Raw genomic sequence first — 12955 nt, forward strand, 5'->3', positions numbered from 1 at the left:
GGACAAATTCAAAATTTTGACAAGATGGTAGTGCGAAATGAAAAGTCTGTCACCAACGTTAATACAAATAATCCTGAGGAGAACATAAAATAAATGAATGTCATGGCAATCCATCTATTAGATAGTTAGAGATATTTCAGTCTGGACCAAAATGGTTTGCTACAATATGACATACTGTAAGAGCACATGTTTACCCAAATAGTACAGGGATTGGTTGCATCAGACCCTGTGTATTTTACTCTATATACAGTACTAAACATATCTTCCCTGTCTTTAGCTTAACTGTCTAAAAATTATTTGGATTCATACTAGACAATATGATGGATTAGTTATGGTTAATCTGAGCCCATGCAATGATTTATTGCAAGGTCGGAATTCAACATCTTCTCATCTTCATATCGTCTCATATAAGTTCACACAATAGAGATGCACTCTGACAGCCACTGAACATTTAAACTGCTGAATAAAAATAAAAATAGGACTGCAACTGCCACAGAAATCACTTTGGATGATACTAAACAAAAATAAAATGTTTATTTATTATTATTATTTTAAACAATGTGATATTGCCATTTTATTTTTTGGGGTATAATACCTAATACACTTTAATATAGTTTAGATTTAACCACATTCCTGTCAGAAGATTATTGTGTGAAAGAGCAAAGACTGTTTAAAAAGCCATTTTTATTTCATGTAATGTTTTTTTCTGATAAAACAGGATGTCATTGAACTTTAAGGTTAGAGGGGTGTAATGGCTGGATTGGTTGAAGTACCTGCTTATGCCCACCTGGGCATGACACTGTCAAGGAAGTAACAGCTTTCCAGGAAGTGTTAATGTCTTGGGGTCTTCAAACTAATTTCTAACAAAAAAAAGGTCTTATTTTGGACTGCCTGCACATGTCTATTTACATCACAGGTAAGAGTGTGTTGTCTTTATGTTCTAATTTGAACAGCATGGTCATATTCCAGTATCCTGCTCTGTTTAGCCTGCTAGCAGCACATGGGAATGTTTGGATGGCAAAGTGGGTCAGTTGTTTGTTGAGTTGGTCGGTACAGATAACTCAAGTCTGGTTTGGTGTAAAGCTGCATGGAATAAAGTAGCCACAAGACAAGTGTAGATCATTTTTGTCAGTACTTTTCAGCAGAGTAAGCAAGTTGCTCTGATGAGATTTGAAAGCACATGCTGAGAAGATTGATTACGCGTGTGTGTGTGTGTGTGTGTGTGTGTGTGTGAGAGAGAGAGAGAGAGAGAGAGAGAGAGAGAGAGAGAGAGAGAGAGAGAGAGAGATATATATATATGACAATACCTGGAGCTTTTCCATGAATGTATGAATATTAACACATGGAGTTTCCTACATGAAGTTAAATTCATTGTGTCAGAGAGTAGGAACATTTTGGCACATAAGCAGGTGTTGTATTACACTGCTTTCATATTTGGTGTCTTTCTGGCTTTGGGCCTCAAACTCTGTTGTTAGACTTGGAAATTATTCCATGTATTTGTCTGTTTCTAATTGTTGCATTGTCATTTTGAAAATATACTGAAAGCCTGTGCAGTATTTTTTAACACAACCTTGCACTTCTCCCCCTCTCCTTATCCTCATGGACTTTAATTGATGTCACCTGTGTCAGCCTCATTAGTGTCTGAGTGTGTGAGGGGTGGGGTAGCGTAGCCTTTTAGTGGTTTCCACAGGATCATGATTGAAGTTATATTGTATAGTTTTAGCAACGTTGCAATGCTTTTTCTGTATGCAAATAGATCTAGAGAACCCAAATTATTTAGGCTTTTATATGCACTTGTGACCCGTTTTTTTGAAGATTTACATCTTCAGTAGGATCAATGGGCTTGGGCATGAGAGCCACAGACAGGTTCGGGAAGCCAAAAAGTGTCGACAGGTTAACACATTGTTGGTTTTGGTCTTTTTGAAAGGGTTTGTTGAAAATAAGAGGAGTACAGAATAACTTCAGCCTTATATCCTTTAAACCACAGACACACAAGAAATCACTGTTTTGCTGCAGTTTTTATCCGGTATTAAACAGTATATAGATTTCTGAAGAGACCGGAATAATTCCTCTCTATATATTTATGCTATTAACATATGGTTATAGGGAAATCATTTGGCTTTGTTTGTGCCTTTTTTAACTGAGTTAAAAAAAAAAATCCTTCTTGGCAACAAAATAATACTGACGACTAATGTTAGCATACTTAAAGGCATTGGATCTTCCCCATGTGAGCTATTCTCAGCAATTCACAGTTTAGACACTGCTGAAATTGCAGGCCAGAATAAAACATAAAGCACAATTGAAATAAGTGTTCTTGATCTTAATGCACATTATCACTGTGTCCCAGGGATAAAACACTTAAAAGTCAGTCATGAAGAAGAGAGCGCCTGAGGGCTCTTTAGGCTGGGTACATGTCCGTGATGCACCCAGCTACTTTAGCTGTCATGCAGCAATATCTCAGAGCCTTCACTGGGTGCACGGATGCTTGGGTTAAGCCATTTAGCAGCACCCTGGTTAACTGAAACGGACAAAACTTCTGATTCCAGCCTGATCTTAGAATAACACCCCGGGCGACTGTGAAGCTGTCTTTGCCCATTTCATCCAGTGCGGTCCCACAACTGCATTTGTAGCTGACTGAGAGAGATGCAGAAGAAGATGCCTTATGATGTTACAGCTGCTACTCTGAGAATTAAATTAAATGGAAAACATTGCGATAAGAGAAATCAGATCTGGCTGTCAGTTGAAGAGAGGAAAACGACAGGGTGAGACTTATACCATTGCTCCAAGAAAGTGCCAGACCAAAGGGTAAAACATGAATAAAATAAGATGGCGTTTGGCCACTTAAAGCCAATGGGGGCTCCAAAGGGTAAAGTGTTGGATGATTCAAGTCTAATATTTGCCAAGGGTTGCTCTTTGCACATAGTAGTTGCCCAGAATCATGCAGAGCAACAACACTGGGTGATGAGATGTTTACAGCTGAGTAGAAATGTGAACACTGGGCATGTGAGGAGTCAAATTTGCTCATGACACTGGACAAAATTTCACTGAACATTACAAACACAATGTTACAAGACTGTTAAGATGGCTGTTTGTGTGCAACACATAATCTTGAGCTGACAAGTTTCTATTTTTATTTTCTGTACTACTGTATGGCACACTAGATAACTGGATATTTGTTTCTTGTTTCGTTACAAAAACAGAATGCTATAGCATGCGATCTGTATCTCCCTCATTAGTGTAAATCCAGTTTTTTGCTTCATGTTTTGAAGATGCTGGTAGGCATGCATCTGATGCTGCTGGTAACACATGCAATAGAAACACAAGAACTCTCCTTTTGGGTACACAGACATATGACATGTGCACTGAATAAATACTAACTGGAAACGTTAGCACAAGCCTATGCTATCATAAAATAGCTGACACAATCAACAGTTGGGCTTTGTGCAATGGCTCAAGAACATCTCTAGAGCTGTGTCCCAATCACATACTACATACTAATATAAAGTGTATACAATATAATAGTGTCGTAGTGTTTTTGCAGTTAGTAAGACATTTATATTTCTTTGACAAAAAAGAGTTAAACCTTTTTAGGTCCACTTACTACTTCTTTAGAGCTTTTAACTGCATCTCATGGTTGTTGTTTTTTTAGCAGGTGGAGTTTGCTCAGTTGTCGTCAAAGACCTAAAACATGTAACAGCAAGGGGCCAGAGTTATGGACCAGGAGCCAATGGACGGAAGGACAAAGACCGAGGGTGCCACCCACAACTGAAACTCTGAGGAAGACCATGAGATGCCGCTGAAATTGCAAAAGAAACTTGTAAGTGGTCCTTGAGTTGCGCTTTCTTTTTTATGTAAAACTATTGTTTGTTAGTTTGGAAATGTAATATGTGCACCAACAGATGTGATAAGACATTAGAAGGCCACTGTCAATTAAATATAACAGAGAAAACAAAATATTTCTAATGGAGTTCATACTTAGTTTCACAAGATCCTTCAGATTACTTTAAATGTTTGGAATTGGCTTGCATTCTGCAACAGTAGTGTCCATCAACAACCCTGTCTCCAGAAATTACATTTATATACAACTGATTTCATCCATCTTCGTCCGCTTATCCGGTATCGGGTTGCGGGGGTAGCAGCTCCAGCAGGGGACCCAAAACTTCCCTTTCCCGAGCCACATTAACCAGCTCCGACTGGGGGATCCCGAGGCGTTCCCAGGCCAGGTTGGAGATATAATCCCTCCACCTAGTCCTGGGTCTTCCCGAGGCCTCCTCCCAGCTGGACGTGCCTGGAACACCTCCCTAGGGAGGCGCCCAGGGGGCATCCTTACCAGATGCCCGAACCACCTCAACTGGCTCCTTTCGACACGAAGGAGCAGCGGCTCTACTCCGAGCTCCTCACGGATGACTGAGCTTCTCACCCTATCTATAAGGGAGACGCCAGCCACCCTCCTGAGGAAACCCATTTCGGCCGCTTGTACCCTGGATCTTGTTGATGACCCAGCCTTCATGACCATAGGTGAGGGTAGGAACGAAAACTGACCGGTAGATTGAGAGCTTTGCCTTCTGGCTCAGCTCTCTTTTCGTCAACGGTGCGATAAATTGAATGTAATACCGCACCCGCTGCGCCGATTCTCCGACCAATCTCCCGCTCCATTGTCCCCTCACTCGCGAACAAGACCCCAAGGTACTTGAACTCCTTCACTTGGGGTAAGGACTCATTCCCTACCTGGAGAAGGCACTCCATCGGTTTCCTGCTGAGAACCATGGCCTCCGATTTAGAGGTGCTGATCCTCATCCCAGCCGCTTCACACTCGGCTGCGAACCGATCCAGTGAGTGCTGAAGGTCACAGGCCGATGATGCCATCAGGACCACATCATCTGCAAAAAGCAGCGATGAGATCCCCAGCCCACCGAACTGCAACCCCTCTCCACCCCGACTACGCCTCGATATCCTGTCCATAAATACTACAAACAGGATTGGTGACAAAGCGCAGCCCTGGCGGAGGCCAACTCTCACCTGAAACGAGTCCGACTTACTGCCGAGAACCCGGACACAGCTCTCGCTTTGGTCGTACAGAGATTGGATGGCCCTGAGAAGGGACCCCCCTCACCCCATACTCCCGCAGCACCTCCCACAGTATCTCCCGGGGGCACCCGGTCATACGCCTTCTCCAGATCCACAAAACACATGTAGACCGGTTGGGCATACTCCCAGGCTCCCTCCAGGATCCTTGCGAGAGTAAAGATCTGGTCCGTTGTTCCACGACCAGGACGGAATCCGCATTGTTCCTCTTCAACCTGAGGTTCGACTATCGACCGAACCCTCCTTTCCAGCACCTTGGAGTAGACTTTACCGGGGAGGCTGAGAAGTGTGATACCCCTGTAATTGGCACACACCCTCTGGTCCCCCCCCCCTTTTTAAAAAGGGGAACCACCACCCCGGTCTGCCACTCCTTAGGCACCGTCCCAGACTTCCACGCAATGTTGAAGAGGCGTGTCAACCAAGACAACCCCTCCACACCCAGAGCTTTAAGCATTTCTGGACGGATCTCATCAATCCCTGGGGCTTTGCCACTGTGGAGTTGTTTAACTACCTCAGCAACTTCCACCAGGGAAATTGACGACAATCCCCCCCCCCATCATCCTCCAGCTCTGCCTCTACCATAGAGGGCGTATTAGTCCGATTTAGGAGTTCCTCAAAGTGCTCCTTCCACCGCCCTATTACCTCCTCAGTTGAGGTCAACAGCGTCCCATCCTTACTATACACAGCTTGGATGGTTCCCCGCTTCCCCCTCCTGAGGTGGCGAACGGTTTTCCAGAAGCACCTTGGTACCGACCAAAAGTCCTTCTCCGAACTTCTCCCACACCCGCTGCTTTGCCTCTTTCACGGCAGAGGCTGCAGCCCTTCGGGCCCTTCGGTACCTTGCAACTTCCTCCGGAGTCCTCTGGGATAACATATCCCGGAAAGACTCCTTCTTCAGTCAGACGGCTTCCCTGACCACCAGTGTCCACCACGGTGTTCGTGGGTTACCACCCCTTGAGGCACCTAAGACCCTAAGACCACAGCTCCTCGCCGCAGCTTCAGCAATGGAAACTTTGAACATTGTCCACTTGGGTTCAATGCCCCCAGCCTCCACAGGGATGCACGAAAAGCTCCGGCGGAGGTGTTAGTTGAAAGTCTGTCGGACAGGGGCCTCGTCCAGACATTCCCAATTTACCCGCACTACCCATTTGGGCTTACCAGGTCTGTCCAGAGTCTTCCTCCACCGCCTGACCCAACTCACCACCAGATGGTGATCGGTTGACAGCTCCGCCCCTCTGTTCACCCAAGTGTCCAAAACATACGGCCTCAGATCAGATGAAACGATTATAAAATCGATCATTGACCTTTGGCCTAGGGTGCTCTGGTACCAAGTACACTTATGTGTGTGTTCGTTATAGACAATTCATGACTAGCATAGAAGTCCAACAACAAACAACCACTCTGGTTTAGATCAGGGAGGCCGTTCCTCCCAATCACGCCTCTCCATGTGTCTCCATCATTGCCCACGTGCGCGTTGAAGTCCCCCAGCAGAACTATGGAGTCCCCCACTGGAGCCCCATGCAGGACTCCACTCAAGGTCTCCAAGAAGGCCGAATACTCCGAACTCTTGTTTGGTGCATATGCACAAACAACAGTCAGCAACTCTGGAGAAGAAAAGAGTCCAACCCCTATCCAGGAGTATGGTCTGGTCCGTCGAGGCCCCTGACCTTCACTGCCACCCGTGTGGCAGCGCACCCGACCCCAGCGGTGGGCCCATGGGATGGAGAGATGGATGCCACGTAGCTTTTTCGGGCTGTGCCCGGCCGGGCACCGTGGCAAACCCGGCCACCAGACGCTCGCTGACGGGCCCTCCATCTGGGCCTAGCTCCAGACGGGGGCCCCGGGCTTCCTCTGGGCAGGGTCACTCCATCTCTTCCTCGGTCACTCATAGGGTTTTTGAACCATTCTTTGTCTGGCCCCTCACCTGAGACCACGTTGCCTTGGGAGACCCTACCAGGAGCACAAAGCTCCAGACAACACAGCCCTCAGGTTCATAGGGACACATAAACCTCTCCACCATGATAAGGTGATGGTTCCCGGAGGCACAACTGATTGGCAAAATCAAATATGTTTTGAAGTAATCCGATCTGTATTATGTTTCCTATTAACATAATGAGGAAATGTTGTTTATTAACATGTCTGTCAAGTCACAAAATGCTTATTGAACACATCAGTAAAATGTTCACCCTTGACCTATTTAATTTTAAATATCTAATCTAGCAATACAATATTTGCTCATAGCAACTACAGTATTATTACACTTGTTAATGGATATATACAGGCACTGAAAGAAGCACTTGGGTAACATTAAGGAAAGATCATAGTCTAATTTATATATCTGTACTGATGCATCAGTGTTGTCTGTAGCATCCAGCAGAGATCCGACTTCAGAGTACAGCCCAATACCAGACAATTTGTAAAACAAATGCAGTTTATAAAGGCCAGTGTTTCGTCACAGCATGCTCATCCTAACAAGTTAATTAAGCATAGTCATCTGCACATGAACTTTAAGCTTGTATTAGCAGTCAAAAGAGATCTGCTGTTAGATGCTCCGAGCTAATTATGTGATGATAAATCTTCTCTGGCATGAGGTAATTTCTCAGTGGTCTTTAAAGATAGTAGAGAATATGGCAGATAACTGCTTAAAGCCTTTGCGAGTCAGCAGCGGCTAAGCTAAATGTGGCAGCAAGTGTCAGGCCAAATCAATACACGCTTCCCAGGATTCCTTTGGTGCCATAATCCAGGCTGTGGTGGGCACTGACCCTGGGGAGGCTTGGCCTCTTGTTTTCTTGCCCTGTTTTTTTTTTTGCAAGGCAGCTGCACTTCTGGATATGACAGGATTGAGCACAAGCTAACTACCTTTTTAAAAAGAGCTATAAACCGCTTAGCTCATATCAGAAACGCGTCGAAACCCCTCCTCCCAATACTGGGAAGCTAGCTAGCCCTTGGGATGTGCAGAATTTACATGAAGGTGTTTACAAAAATGTTACATGACCTGAAGCTCAAAAGCTGTGTAATTTTCACTAGCTGTGAACTCCTAATGTGTGGTGCATAGATGATTTTAAACGTCAAATATTCCCTTTGGATATAGGGTTTTGGTAAACTATTTCACCTCAGCAATTCAGAGTTTGACCAGCATGAACTGCATTTTGCAGATCTGTCTTTGAGAGAGCCCCCCTTGGTGTCTTCCAGCTGAATTCACGGATATCATTAAGTCATAATCTTGTATTATCTGCCTTAAAATAACAAGATAATGCTGGCATTGGGCCAATCAGCCATGAAATTGAGGAATTTCCTAAATTGGATTTCATTGCAGCAAGTGAACATATGATGTGTAGCGTGTTTAACAACGACATCATTCAGTGAAAACACATTAAATCCTTTTTGGAATATGAATATTCACTTTTATTTCTTTCAACAGGAATCACATCTCCGTCCTCCTCTAACCATTTTATTCAGGACGAGGAATTGGAAGTGTGTGGAGGAGGATTTCCAGAACATCACATCTTCCCTTGTAAGCGCCACTCACTTACTTAAGCCATCAGACAGTCATTAAAAATGCAAAATTAACATTTTTTAAAGTGGAACATGATTCGGTTCTGTGCTTAGGAGGCAGTCAAGCGCGACGCTTGCATATGAAATGCATTCGGTCATCCCCCTGGCAACGGAAGGAAAAGGTGCATTGAGTGAAATGAGAGCAGATTGCTTCTATTCTTTATTTAGAGAGTTATTCTAGACACTGAGTCACAGATGCCCTGCCATCATAAAAATCCTTCCTGCTCAATTAAGGCTGTTGGAGGAAAATGTTGAAGGCTCAGGTCTCTGTGGGGAAGCATGAAATGCTATCATGTTTTTTTTTTTTTTATTTGTCTCAAACATGTTTTTTTTTCATTTGTAAATATGTCACAGATTTTGGCTACTAACATTATATTCCTCCTGAGACAGTCGGATAGCAGGATACAGACAAAGTTGACGCTGTAACATAAATAGTGTGAATTTTAACCATGAAAGGAGTGAGCACAGAGCTACTAGACGTGTGTGTGTGTGTGTGTGTGATGTTCAATGCATCTGTTAACAGGCATGCTCCTTTATGAAATGTGTTCTCGTTCACACTGTTTGGCTATGGGGCTTGGCCATAAACCTAAATGTACTTGTATTAATGTGTTTCAGATGTTTGTGGGGTGTAATGTGCTACATGTTGTCGGATTCAGTTCCTTTATGTAGCTTAAATTGTCCTCCATGTACTAGAGCCCCAAACCAACAATAAGCTGATATTATTGGCCAATATTAGCTTATGACAAATATATAACGGTATCTGGACATAAGTAACAGGCATTTCTGTACTGCAATATCTTAAGACGTGGTGGAGGTAATTTAATTAAAACATTTTGTCCACCAGAGAGCACTGACTGTGTTTATTTTTAGCCACACAAGTGGCTTGGGTAACTAATTTGTTCCAAAATGAAATCTCAACAACTATTGGATTTATTACTATGTAATGTTGCTTATTGGCCTTAGTGATCCTCTGACTTTTCCTCTACTGCCACCATAAAGTTGAGATTTATAGTTTTTAGTAAAATGTTTTGTTTGTTAATGACAAAAAAAGATTTTTTTCATCAGCCTCAATAGCAGCCTATTTTGTAATTGGGGCTAATTAGCTAATGTTACCATGCTAATACACTAAACATTATACATGCTAAACATCAGCATGTTAGCATTGTGAGCATGTTAGCATTTAGCTTAAAGGGGTTGTACTTAGCATTCAGAACATTAATATAGCAATAGCACACTCCCTTTGTGTGTTGTAATCTGAGCGTCGCTGTTCTTTGTTTGATAGGTGGTCCGGTTCCAAAAAAAACGTAGGTATTTAACGTATTTTGGAACGTATTTCGAGTACAGGCCCTTTAAAGCCCCTCTATGCAGCCTCACGGAGCAGATAGCATCGTTGTGGTTGTAAATCATCCAGTGTTTTGTGACCGTATTTCTAAAGCTCCTATCAATCAACATATCAAATATTACTGGCGTCAACAGTCCAGTATCGGTCAGACTGTAGTGTGCACAGAATGTTTAACAAAGCTAAGACCCAAGCAACAGAAAGGCTTTGTAAAATGCAGACTGCCAACCAGGCGTTAACCACCTTCTCACTGTAAAAATACTATAGTAATTGTGACCTAAATAATAATAATTCTAACTACTCATCAGCTGAATCTTCAAATTTTATTACAGCTTCCTAAAGCGCCCCACTGTGGACTTTTAGCTAAGGAACAATGTTCTCACTGAGAATTTAAAGGCACAAATCAGTTCCCCTTTTTGTCATCATCAATCATAATTACGCCACAATTTCTTCACCTTGGATCAATTTGTGCCGTTGAGATCAAACAGCAGTGCTAATAGGTGCCCAGATTTCTCTAAAGGTAATCTATATCATGTGGTCTGAGCAGTAGCCTTTCAAGCCTCAAGTTAGCTCATGCTGTATGTTGTTTGTCACTGATCAGTTTTCCCTGCAGCTAAAATGTAAATGTGTGTAGTTGGTCAGTCATTTAGATAATTATGGCTGTTGGCAATGTGCATATAAACCTAATATGATTGTATTATTAGTTAAACACATAGTGTATAAGTATATGTATTTTTGAAGGTAATATTTTGAATGGGATACTAAGTTTTGCAGGATAGAAAGGTCTGCTTTTTAAGTGTGGTCGCTTTCCTGTCTGCATTTGACAAGTGAACAAGCTCTAATCATCATTGTTTCAGTCACAAAGCAAACTGGGTCTTCAAAGGGTTCACCCGTGGTGCAATTACACCAAATTACTCTCACCATTTGGAGTCAGTCAGGGGCTCTGTTTTAACCCACTCTGTCTGTAAACAGGATGTTTCAAAATGTTCTGAATAGATTTCACTTGGATGTTACTCAAATTTGACATTTTGTGGAAGTGGTGGTTATGAGCAAGGAAGAAAATAAGATACCAGTCATTCCAGTTGGACTAAAACGGCTGTAGCAGTGGGCATGGCTTTATATAGAAAGGCAAACAGTATTCTGCACAACAGATTCATGGAAAAAGCTTGGTACAATGATAGGTGTCCTCGAAATTATTTATTTTTAAATAATGAAAGTTTTTTTTTAATTAGTTTTCTTTTTGGGTTTAATGTGTTTAAATGTGTGCAATTCAGTCAACCAACTTTAATGTAAGCCATCAAACTCCAGAAAAAAGTAACCAAAGGCATAACAAATGTTACCATGACATACTTGCCAAAAAAATCTAAATACTTTAATTTTGCACTGTTTTTTTTCTTTTGACCTGAGCTAAATCTAAACATGGAAGTTAATTATTGACCTACAGTAGGAGGTAGTAGTGTGACAAAACAAAATCAACTCCAGGTCCACATGGTAACCTTTACCCGAGGCTTTCAACTGTACTACATACAGTAGTCTTCCAACGTGGAAGAGAATCGTAAAAGTGCTTTGGATGAGATCTTGCATGTCAACAGATCCATCTCCATGGCAAACTGATCACACTGATGAATACAGTGTTGTATATTTGAAAGCTCTGGAAAAGATAGTAAGTAGACCTTGATTTGGGATTGTTTTGTTGCAGATACAATTTTGAAAAGTGGAACTAAAATTACCGTGGGAAGCCCAAATTAACTCTGAACAAAAACAAATGCAGAACTGCTGTGAAAATCTGACAAAATGCTGAAAGTGGCTTCAGATTGAGCAAATATGAACACTTTTCAAACAATTTGGTAAAATCTGACATAGAGCTGGCATATCCTGCATAGCAGTGGTGAATGAATGTGCCTGATCCAGTCATCTCTGCACGTTGTCTTCAGGAGTGTTAGCTTTTTAGAATTCTTTTAAAGACTTTCAAAATAAAACTGGCTGCCGGTTTTCACAATCTATTTTTTCATCAGACACATTTTTTACAGAGAAACACACAAAGTATAGACAACATAAGATAAACACCAGTTTGAGTTAAACACTGGAGTTGGTCAAAGTCTTTGGTCTTTGCCTGAGTTAGACCAAACACTTGGACAATGAGCTAAAGATAAGTTGTTGGACTCCTCAGCCATTTCCTCACAATTTCCCAAATTGCACAGAACCACATTATAAACTCCTAGTACTTAAAATGCATTAGCATGCCCATACCCAGGAGATGTAACACTATAGTGTTGGGAAATACTGTAAGAAACAGAATGTGCAGATGAAAAGGCCGGGAGCCCATCACTGTTCTTTGCATAATGTGTTTGTAGTTAGCATGCAGCGGTTGTTTCTCACCCCCATGTACTGTAGTTTAAACACCCTGTCACTTCAAACTAGCATGATCTGAAATTGTTTTGTGTGACTGCTGAGAATGCTAATGCCTTGGTCTTTGTATCCTGTGGCTCTTTTGGCTCAAATCAAACCCAGAGAGGCACAAGGAAGAGGCAAAGCAGCAGCTATGCCCACTTGAGAAAGGCCAGTAATCTAATCCTTCAACAAGTTCATTTGGGATCACAGAGTGGGTAATGCAAGCCTGACACTCCAAACACTATTCATTTTTCATCCCTAACTTTAGTCATTTAGGAGTCTGTATCAAAGAGATGAAGATTGTTGAGGTTAGAGACTACAAACTGCACAATCTTATGGCGTTTTTCCATTACATGCTGATTTTTAGAGTCGTATACTGATGGCTACTCTTGAATGCAGCTTTTTTGGCTGCAGAGATTTCCAGGAGATATGGATAGAGCTGTAACAATTCCAAATTTTGCGGTACAATTAAGTGTCTCAGAAATAATTGCGATTAACAATATACTGTATATGTCTCTTTCAGTCCAATTAAAAATATGTATTTACCTTTTCAAGCAAATTAAAGTTTTGAATGAGTTCTAGGAT

General features: G+C 42.2%; 1 long non-coding RNA gene across 1 annotated transcript; it reads left to right on the plus strand.

Annotated features, from left to right (window-relative positions):
• The first annotated feature begins 800 nt into the window (after window positions 1–800).
• Window positions 801–9473, plus strand: LOC144534109 (uncharacterized). The gene is made up of 4 exons (XR_013503509.1): window positions 801–916; window positions 3650–3817; window positions 8507–8599; window positions 8695–9473. It is a non-coding gene; the product is annotated as an uncharacterized LOC144534109 (long non-coding RNA).
• The last annotated feature ends 3482 nt before the right edge of the window (window positions 9474–12955 follow it).

Source organism: Sander vitreus, chromosome 19 (genome assembly GCF_031162955.1).
Source record: "Sander vitreus isolate 19-12246 chromosome 19, sanVit1, whole genome shotgun sequence".
Taxonomy (NCBI): domain Eukaryota; kingdom Metazoa; phylum Chordata; class Actinopteri; order Perciformes; family Percidae; genus Sander; species Sander vitreus.